The following is an 11,100-nucleotide window of genomic DNA, read 5'->3' as shown; positions in this document are numbered from 1 at the left end:
TCACCTGCTATTGCCTTCCAAATCACCCTTTAGGTTGCTCCTGTTTAAAGCCAGATCAACCTTACAGTCCTTTGGGTAGCCTCTGCAGATACTGGGCTTTTGTCAAACCAGCTTCCTGATAAGCTGAAAACCACAGATATACTATGAGTTTTCTCTCCAGTATGTAAGTGTCCCCACCTTCATCTCATGTAATCCCTTACACTCTGGGGCAGAGTGATTCACAGCTGCTATTGCTATAGATAATGGAGAGACCATTTTGACTGAGAAGCACTTCACACTGATTTGACGCTGGGATAAAGCATACAGAAAACTCTCGGGATGCAGGCTGAAAATGTGCTTCACCTGAGCCTCTTTCTTCATGCCGATAAAGGGAGAAGAAAAAGAAAGGGAGTGGGGTTAAATGCTGTTCTACTTTCAGGTTCTATTTTTTAAATACATCTTTTTCATTAGTAAATGTCATACTATTTCACCAGTTGTCTATATGGTTATAGCACCCCAGGCTTCTGTCAGTGCTGAAGTCCCAGTTTGCCAGGTGCTGGGCAGGGGTTGCCAAATTGTTTATAGCCTGATGAAGCCAAGATACTATGAATGGACACAGCAAACTACTGAAAAGAAAGGAGAAGCACGAATGGAAAAAGTAGCCATGGAAACAGATGTACGCTTGCAGGCCAGCAGCAAATGTAACTAAGTGGCTTTGAATGATTTGTAGTACTTGCATACAAATATCACCTCTCTAACTTGCTTTACTCACTTTCTCCCCGGATGCCAGCATGTGGCACATTGATCGACACCCAAGTGGAATTTTGTATAAAAGGACTTAGAGGGAGTTAAATATTATAATTTGGTCACCCCCAGGAGACTCTTTACATCTGTTCTCGCAAATACTTATTGACAGAAGGGTGTTTTCCAAGTGGAGAGAATTTGGTTGATGCAGAGTTCTTGCTCTATCGACATTGTGGGGATTTGAACAGCAGCTGCTGATTGTGTTTGAGGCTGGAAGGAGGGGAGAGGAGCGGTGTTAGCTCTGGACTGGGAACTGCTGAGAAAAGCAATCATTTCTAAATCTTTTTCTAAAATGCGATCGCTTTGCATTAGCAACACTAACTCTTTCTGAAACGTCTCTGTGCCTTTTTTCCCTTTTGTAATACTAACCCATTTCTGAGACACTGGGCACAGCTTCCTCCTCTCTCCCGTGATGTTTGTCGGTGCTTTTGCAGCCTTTGGCAGCTTCCCAGCCAGAGCAGATTCCCTGCCAACATGCTCCCCTCATAGCTCATTTTATAAAGGGCTGATTGCTTTGATGGATGATAAGGCTAAGGAGAATGAAGGAACAAGGGAATTTTTTTTTTTTTAAAGCCCTCTCCCTTGCTTCTGAAAGACACATTTTAAATAGAGTTAGTCCAGACCTTTGCAAGTTTTTATCATGAGGGAGCCCATTGGGGTGAAAGGGCTGTTCCTGTGGTGCTCTGTGTGTGATACTGGGGGTGCGAGGTGGGAACATTAAGGCAGGAAAAGTTAGGAAATTAAAAGGAAAACAAATTAAAATCTTAGGCTATGAGAGAAAAATGTAGTGAGTGGAGAGAAGAGGAAAATAATCTGTCAAGGGAGAGGACTGGAACAAAGACAGAAACAAGTTGGAAAGAAGAGATGGAGCAAGGGAGAGAAAGCAAAACGTACTGAAAGCAGAGAGGAGCTGAAGTGCTGGAGGAAGGCGAGGCTGGCACATGTGCAGCCGTGTGTGCGCACTTGATAGAGGAAGAGCTGAAACAAGCCTGAAAAAAATCATTAGAAAAGATAACAAATCTTAAAATCAGGCAATAAAAGAGTGAATCCCGTAAGAAATGAAACATCAGCTGAGACGGAAAACGTCAGAAAAAGTAGCAAAGGACCAACTCCCTCCTCCCTGCATCTGCCACCCCTCAAATTACTTACAGCAATAACTTGTGGACATCTCCACAGCACCCATCTTTCCCTGCCAAATTTTCCATGGCTTCCTGTGAGATGGTTTGCTGCTCCTCATTACTACTAGGGCAGCAACAATTAGTATCAAGGCAACTTTTGAAACCTGATTTAATTCTGTATCGATTTAGAAACATAATGTTTTGACTGTGTTTAAAAATTCATAATTCTCATAATTGCATATGGTTTCATGCCAAAATTCCAGCTTTTGGATGCAAAGTGTATTTATGCAGGGATGAAGGAGACTCAGGTACCAGTCCTTGCTCTCTGATACCATTTGGAGCTTTTAAGGTTCTGTATTCATCAGAGCAGGGATGTTCTAAACCCCTGGGAGTGCAAAACTGTTTCTCTTGTCCTTTACCCCAACTTTAGTGAAACCAACAGGTTTCTGCACCTTGTTCAGTACAACTTTTTTTTATTTTATTTTTCAAGAATGCTCTGACTACATCTGATGATGCATGTGCCTCTCAAAACATTTGTTATAGTGAACCTGTGCTGTTTGCTGACTTCCCTTCTCATCAGTCCAGCTTATACCCTAGGAATGGAGCTGGTACCTCTCACACTGAATTTAATGTTGATGTTTAGCTCTGTGCAGATATCTGGTTGAGCCTTAAAGGCCATGATTATATCCATCTTGTGGAGATTTGCCTTAGTGCTTATGATTAATGCAGACATAGAAGGAAATACATATTTTGAATCAGTCCAGTGTTTCCTTCATTTTGTGTGTCCTGGCTGGACTCTGATGTCAGCAGCTGGTTAAGCTTTGCTTACCTTAACAGTTACGTCGTTTATCAGCTATTCACATCTTAAGAACTCCAGTGCAATGTGAACGTCTCCTGTGGACTGCTTTTCACATCCTCTGGCTGTATGGGGTAGAAACACAAAATGACATGTTCCCTTGGTGTACATATCATCTTTCAGCAGCATCAGTATGTCACCTCATTTCCTCCTCCTTTCCAACAAAGCCATCCATAGGAGTGCAATTACTCAGGAGCATGAAAATGGCAACTTAAGGGAGAGACCGCTGCAGATGTCTGGACAGGCAGACCTGTCCTGTATGCTTGTGTAAAGCTCCTCTGGGTCCCAGCCCAGACTAGCTCATTACATACACCGCATTCACACTGCCTTTTCCAGAGGCAATGCACAGCATATTAATGGTTACTTTGTTAAGCTTTTTTTTTTTTTAGTTCTTTCCCCCTTCCTCTATTTCATGGTAAACTTTCTCTCTTTCTTTGCTACTGCTCGCTGTGTTCTCTCTTTCCACACAGAATCGGTGGCGTTGCCTATCTGCCTGCTGCAGGCCGTGCCGCAGAGGCTGGTGCTGGCTCTGCCGCTTCCCGTGGCCAGCAGGAATGGCTGAGGGCCCTGCTCCGCTGGAGACGGCTGCAGCACCAGGAGAGCGCGATTTGGGGAGAGAGGCATGTGGATGTGTTCTAGATGACTGAGGGCTAGCGTGGTGAAGAAGTTTTCCACAAAAGATTGAAACCCAGGGTGTTTTCTCTCCCTGCTAAAAGCAAGCTGTGCTTTTAACATACAGTGACATTCTGATTTCTTGGGCTGAATCTGGAAGAGGGTCTCGTTTGGGTCTTCGTCTTGTCTATTGGCTGCACTGTCTGTTACCGTGACTGGACAATGTGTTTATACCTCAGCCCCCTTTGACTCTTTTTATCTCCTACCCTCAGGGTTTTGTCCCTCCTTTTGTTGTTGATCTACCCAAGGTTATGAATCAGTTTCTTTAGGGTATAGAGGGTACTTTTGAGGTTTAAGAGGCGGTTAACCCGCTTAGCCTCCATTGAGTTTTTGTGGGGCAGAGGCAGAGCTCACAGCTCTGGGCTCTTCAAAGCACGCCCCTGTTTTCTGGTGAAGCTGGCAGGTGCTCACACTGTCATGCTGGAGAGTAGACATTCCAGCCTGTTGTATGAGTTTTATGTGCATGCAAATCCTTCCCAACGCTGCCTGAGTGAGGTAAGTATTGTGTCTTCTGGAATTTTGCAGACTTCAATTTCAGAAGGGCTTGATGTGGCCATCTAGTCTGACCTCCTGTGCTTCAGGCTTACTCCCATGGAGTAAACCTGAAGGTCATGAAAATAAAATAAATGAGTTAAAAATAAATCAAGAGTAAAAGTGAAATTCATTGCATTTTGCCTGTCCTTATTTTGTGGAACTTTGCTTCCTCTATCAATCAAAAAGAGATTAAACTTCCTTACTTGCTTAATACTTGGTTAAACATTATACAGTCCATTGGCTCCAGCTAAATGTGTCCCCAATTATATGGGACTTCTACTAGTACTACTCAAGTTAAGCAGTAGTCATTGGAATAAATCAGGCATCTCAGTAAAGTGGCCTTCAGTTGAAGTTAGGAGCAGTGTAATCATGGCCTTAAGAGCATGTGGCTTGATTGCTTGCAGCTTTGCAAGTTTCTTTCTTTAAATGTCATTTTTCTAAATGAAAAATGTCTGTCTTTTTTTCTGTAGGTCCTTTCAATTTGCAATAAAGCACTTCAAGTATTTCCTGAAGCCTCCTTGAGGGAATTCTATTTTTACTGGGATTTTTGAAAGGAAAATACATGGGAAAATGAGGACAATTATTGTCTTTTCTGTTGCTCACCTGTGGTGGCTTGACCCTGGCTGAGGGCCAGGTGCCCACCAGAGCTGCTCTATCACTCCCCTCCTTCTCTAGACAGGGGAGAAAAAGTACAATGAAAAGCTTATGGGTTGAGATAAGAACAGGGAGAGATCACTCACTAATTATCGTCACAAGCAAAACAGACCGAACTGAGAGAGGGAATTCATCTAATTTATTACTAGGCAAAACAGAGTAGAGGAATGAGAAATAAAACCAAATCTTAAAACACCTCCCCCCACCCCTCCCATCTTTCTGGGCTCAACTTCACTCCCAGCTTCAACCTCCTCCCCCCGCCAGCAGCACAGGGGGACGGGGAGTGGGGGTTACGGTCAGTTCATCACACGGTGTTTCTGCCGCTTCTTCGTCCTCAGGGGGAGGACTCCTCTCATCGTTCCCCTGCTCCAGCATGGGGTGCCTCTCATGGGAGACAGTCCTTCACGACCTTCTCCAACGTGAGTCTCTCCCACGGGCTACAGTCCTTCACAAACTGCTCCAGCGTGGGTCTCTTCCATGGGGTGCAGACCTTCAGGACCAGACTGCTCCAGCGTGGGGTCCCCCACAGGGTCACAAGTCCTGCCAGCAAACCTGCTCTGGTGTGGGCTCCTCTCTCCACAGGTCCACAGGTCCTGCCAGGAGCTTGCTCCAGCGTGGGCTTCCCACGGGGCCACAGCCTCCTTCAGGTGCCTCCACCTGCTCCGGCGTGGGGTCCTCCATGGGCTGCAGGTGGAATCTCTACACCCCCTCATCCTTCCTCCATGGGCTGCAGGGGGACAGCCTGCTTCACCATGGTCTTCACCACGGGCTGCAGGGGGATCTCTGCTCCGGCGCCTGGAGCACCTCCTGCCCCTCCTTCTGCACTGACCTTGGTGTCTGCAGAGTTTCTTACATCTTCTCACTCCTCTCTCTGGCTGCAAAAGCGCTCTCTAACTGTTTTTTCTCTTTCTTAAATATGTTATCACAGAGGTGCTGATTGGCTTGGCCTTGGCCAGTGGCAGGTCCATCTTGGAGCTGGCTGGCATTGGCTCTGTCAGACACAGGGGAAGCTTCTAGCAGCTTCTCACAGAAGCCACCCCTGTAGCCCCCACTGCTACCAAAACCTTGCCACGCAAACCCAACACATCACCAAAATCTAACCTTGTCTGAACTCAAGCAGTCAGAGTATATTCAAGCATGAGGGAAGCAGAAAGTATTCAAGTTTGTGGAATACTAGCCTTAAAAAATTCACAGAGTGCTAAATATTGGATGATCAGCTGAATGAAATCTCCAGACCTAAAGGGTAAGAGCATGAGCCAAACTTCCCTAGGAGATTAAACTTGAGCAGCCATGCTATCTTTCCAGGTTGTCTATCCCTCCTCCCCCAGGGGTAATTTTTGAGCCCACTGGTCACTTGAGCAAATCCAAAGGAGGCACAGTGTTTCAAAAGACATGAGATTGTTCCAAGTTTTGTGAAGGCGGTCAGTCGGAGGGGAGGAACGAGAAGGCTCTGCAGGAGCACAGCGACTTCCCCGCGCAGCGCGTGGGGCTTCAGCCCCTCACGGCTGCCGGAGGGGAGCAGGATGGGATGGGATGGAGGGACATGGAGACTGCCGGGAGGATGTGGGGAGGCTCCAGGGGATCATTGTGGTTGGGGGCCACAGAGTGGAGGTGGTGTGCTGGGACAAGGAAGTTGCTGGGGCTGTAGACATCAACTGACAGGAAACCTGTCAGATTAACAGATTAACAATCTTGTAGGGAGGGGGACAGCTGGTCAATGCTGTGTGAGGGAAGGGAGATGGGGAATTAATTAATGTGGACAGTTTTAATGTGTGGTTCAACAGTCAAGAATGCAAAATAATATTTCAGTCCTCCTCAGCCCCTTCCCTTGGTTGAGCTGATAAAGTGCATGAGGAAGCAAGAGGGCTGACAGAGCACAGCAAGCAGGGCCGGGAAGGCATGACCGGACTGTGCGAGGGCACCCTGGGGATGCTTGGGCACTGCAGCTCTCCTGTATCTCGGTGCGATGCTCCTCAGACACCACCATGTCCGTGCCGTGCTGGTACCTGTGACTGTGACCAGGGTTGTCATCCAGTTACAGGGGCCACCTGGTCCCACAGTCATGACCTGTAACTGCCTCAGGATTTTTTAAACTCTCTTTTTTTTTCAATTTCTTTCTTTTTTTTTTTTTTTTTTTTTTCAGGGGAAGAAGGTGAGATGCTGCTGCTCAGCAGGAACAAGATGTCTTCCAATTACAGCTGCTCCTGCAGAAGCTCTGCCTGGTGCTGTTTTGTTTATTATCTTCCCTGTGAAGGTTGTGAGAAGGGAACCAAAAATACCAAGTGAGCTCTGCTTTAAGGGATTACTTCTATGGTATGTCTCCTTTTGCATCAGAAATGTGCAAATACAAAATGACAGTCTTTTTTTTCCTTTTCTTCTTTTCTTGCTGCAGTATGGTTTCTCCCCTGCCTGGCATACTCATTTGCTGGAGAATCTAGGCAGCAATTCAGTGGAAAAAATCATTAAGATTAAGTACAAGCAGGCCTTGCTCAGCACTATATCATGACTGGACTTCTACTGCTTCATTTCTTTTTTTTTCTCTCTCTCCAGATCTCAGAACACTTCTCGTGTAAAATATTGTCACATTTGAATAGTGTTTCTTCCTCTTTTCAACCTTTAGCTGAGGAGAACAACTGAAACAGAGCTCACAAATCATCTCTTGGACATCTGCGAGATCTCCCTTGTCCTTATGTGTGCCACACAGTTCTTTCTCAGAGCATTTTTGCATCCTTGAGACAGCATGTCACAGTGCCAGGATTTTCCAGTTGTGAGGTGTTTTTTTGTTTAGACTGAACTACGTACAGAGCTTTGTTGCTGCTGCCAAGCCTTAAAATCATCAGGAGAGTAGCCTAGAAGTTGTGAGTTAAGTTAAAATTGTGGTTGTGCTCTTCTGTGTTTGTGCTCTTATTTCTGAACCTGGGAGGTGCAGCTAAGCTTGCCTCTGCTATGAAGAGAGCTATGAATTTTTTAAAATGTGCAATTCAGATAGAATTATCTGGGGAAAATTTGGGGAAGGATCTAAGGAAAATGGCAGATTTAATACAGAACCCCAGAAGAGAGTTAATCCATAAAGATGTTGAAAGCTTGTTGCAGGAGACATTTCAGTGCTTTTAGAAGGTAACATTGGTGATGTGCAGCCTGACCCAAGGTTCACCTAGCCCAGAGTGCTGTTCCTAACAGTGTCCGTAAGTGAAGACCTAGGGAAGACACCAAGCAAAACAAGTATGTGTGATACTCGATGCTCTCCAGCCTCCACATTTTTGAGCTCAGAGACTTTATGGCTAGATGTGGTCCCTGGGGAGTTCCCCTCTGTAAGAATATGTCCAGTCTTCCCGTGAAGCCACAGAAACTTAGGTCATCTGCAACGCCCTTTGTCAAGGTGTTCCTGCTGCCCTTTTATTTTGTTGTTTTGAACTTGGCTCCTATGAGCTTCAGTTGATGTACCTAGTGCTGGTACTGTTAGATAAGTGGACAACCAGTCTTTACCCACCCCTCCTTACACCCAGTCACAGTTTTGCAGACTTTTTTTCATGTACCCACAAGTCACCTCTTTCATGGACGGCTGTGTCCTACCTCACTGATTTGTTCCTTGTACAGCAGCTTTCTCTGCCTTTCATCTTCTGTTCTGCCTTTCTCTGAACGTTTGCCAGTTTTGCTATATAACTTTTGAGGGATTTTCTTGCTCAGTCACATATGATTCCTCTGCACTTCTTCACGGTTGGTGCTAGTCCCTCCTACCCTGAATAACTTTGTATTCTTGGTAAGCTTTCTCACTTCACCTTTTTCTAAATTGCCTGTAAATACATTGAACAGCACTGGTCCCATCACAGACCCCCTCTTGAACCATTGCTTAGTCTTCAGACTAAGAGAAAATGCTACTACTGTATTTCCCAACCGTGCTAGGACCTTCCATGGATGCTTGGTTTCTTTTAAGCCTTTGACAGACATTTTTGAAAATCAAGGCAGTCTGTGTCAACCAGATCACCCTTATCCACAGGTTTGTTGATCCCTTTGCAGGTCTCCAGGGAAAGCAAGGCAGACCTTCTCATTAATAAAAGCCATACTAACCCTTCCTGGCATGATCATCCCAAGTAGACTGTGCTTCTCTAGATCCCCCCCTCATTTTAGTCTTTATTACAACTTCCCCTAATTGTCTTGGTTCAAAGGTCAGGCTACCTTTCCCTTTTCTCTTCTGACGCTTTTCTAAAAATTGATGTCACTTGCACCCATAGTTGTGACTGAATGTTGCAATGCGTCCCGAAGCTGAGAAGATGCTCTCCAGGAGCTCAGCACCCTGCTGGCATCCTGGCCCCTTCTCTGGCCAATCTATGAGGACACATCACACTGTTCTCAAGTGAAAAAAACGTGTGCTCGGAGAGAAGGGCTTTACCAGGCATGTTGTGCAGCATCTTTTATCTTAAACATAGTCAGGAAGCATAGGCTGAGCGTTCACATGAGAGGAGAGGTGTTCAGTCCCTGCTGTGCTGCGGCTTGGTCTCTCTCTGACCCTCTCCCCTGCGTGTGCCATGGGTGCAGTGGTATTTTCCTAGCTCAAGTGTTAGGCTTGGATAAATAGACCGCGAACAGTGAGGACCTTATTTACTACTGGAATTGATGCCATAGTAGAGCAAAAAATAGGTGGGAGAGTGTGCATATAGTGCCAGCGAAGTGTCGCTAGCCTTGTGTGACGTGACGGAGCGAGGGCTAACGCGCAAGGAATGTGTTGCGGGGAGGGAGTCGGAAAGCCCTGGCTGAGTGCAGCAGGGTCAGCCCCACCTCAAGCAAAAGTCTCTGGTTTCTCTTGCCAAAACATTGCTTTAGGTAGAACTTTTCAAACAGGGCAATTTTTTGTCTGACTCGACCCCTTTTATGTGAACTTTTGGGCCCTGCTTAGGATCATAAACCCATACTTTTGGACATGTCGGTGACCAGAAGGAAGTTCGCATGGTCTGGAGGTGGAACTGGGATGGCAGAAAGGGCCAGGCCTTGTGAAATGCAGAGCAGCAGGTCTGGACTGTCACAGAGGTGCATGTTGGCTGCAAGTCTGCAAATAGTAGTTAAAACTGGCTAGAGTACAGTTACTCCTTATGTTGAACCACACCTCTAATTTAAACTTCCACATGGAAATTACTTTCAGTGGGTAGTGATCTGCAGAAAAAACCTCACAACTGTTTTACTCAGTATTATGGAAGATATCACAGACTGTGTGAGGCACATATTGAAGTGTGTGCTTTCACCTACTTCGTGGATTGCGTATTAGTCCAGCCACACCTAACAGAGGCATTTGCATGAATAATTAACTGCCATTTCCTGCAAATCAAATTACTTTGAATTAGAATTTAAAATTACTTTACAATTACTGAACCATACTTGTTAGTGAGAGAGAGAGCGCGCAATGTTTTTACTGTGCCGCATTTAGAAAGGGGCAGAGGCTCTTAACTCTTTCAAGAGAGCAATTATTTCTGAAACGCATATTCTGAGAAGCACAGTGTGTGCAGGGATCCAAACCTTATTTGCTTTACACTGCTAACTACCACTGGAGCTGGTGATGCTGCTCTCACAAGTGAGATGATAGATAAATTAATTTGCTTCTTAAACGTTATCAGTAGAAGAAATAAAATGTCCATAAAATGTCTCCTATTAGTGCCACATTTCAATGGCAGTTGTATGGGCTTCTGTAAAGAGTTGGTTTTTGTTTATAAAGCATCCAGCGAGATTGTTCAGGGCTTTTCATGATCAGCTGTATAACTGTAAGTGCAACAGTGCATGTAACTCTAAACGAAGATGTCCCTATTATCGCTTATAGAATCCATTTAAATTGCCAATGGGAATGTTCCACTTAGAGAACTGTATTTCCTAAAAATATTCTCTGAAAATTTACAGGCCCCAAATTTCCTCATGTCTTGTGTCAGAGGATGACCAGAGAGGTCGTCTGTTTTTCTATCTACCTGAAATGCAACCAAATAATAAAAGGGATTATACAAAAGCAATGAAGGCAGGACATCATATTTTAAAGTTATGCTATGGGGACTTTGGCTGCTTTTCCACATCAATGCATTGAAGAAAAGAAATTTATTCATGTTTCTTAGTTCCTGCGAACCAGATCTTGCACGTATCTTAAATGACTTTCTGGCTATCTAGCATGATTTCACACAGTCAAAGCCTTATTATGAATGTGTGCTTGAAGAACACAGTGCCCTGTTAACCATTAATAGGAGCAGTCAATGAATCCTGATTGATTCTGTGACCAGGGAATATCTGATGTTCAAGATCATAAAATATTATGAGAACAGACATTAATTTTACTATCTGCCTAGAAAAGGAATGGATTCAGTTAAGAGGAATAATAAAAGAACAACTTATTTTTCCATATTATATAAAAACATAATGACATTGTGTAGCTAATTTGAATCGACAAGAGCAAGGAAATATAAGGTTAATATTCTTAGTACCTTTAATCTTGCTGTAGCTGGAGGTAGTGCA

This window comes from Balearica regulorum, chromosome 3 (genome assembly GCF_011004875.1).
Source record: "Balearica regulorum gibbericeps isolate bBalReg1 chromosome 3, bBalReg1.pri, whole genome shotgun sequence".
Lineage (NCBI taxonomy): Eukaryota > Metazoa > Chordata > Aves > Gruiformes > Gruidae > Balearica > Balearica regulorum.
Note: the sequence above shows the minus strand (reverse complement) of the source record.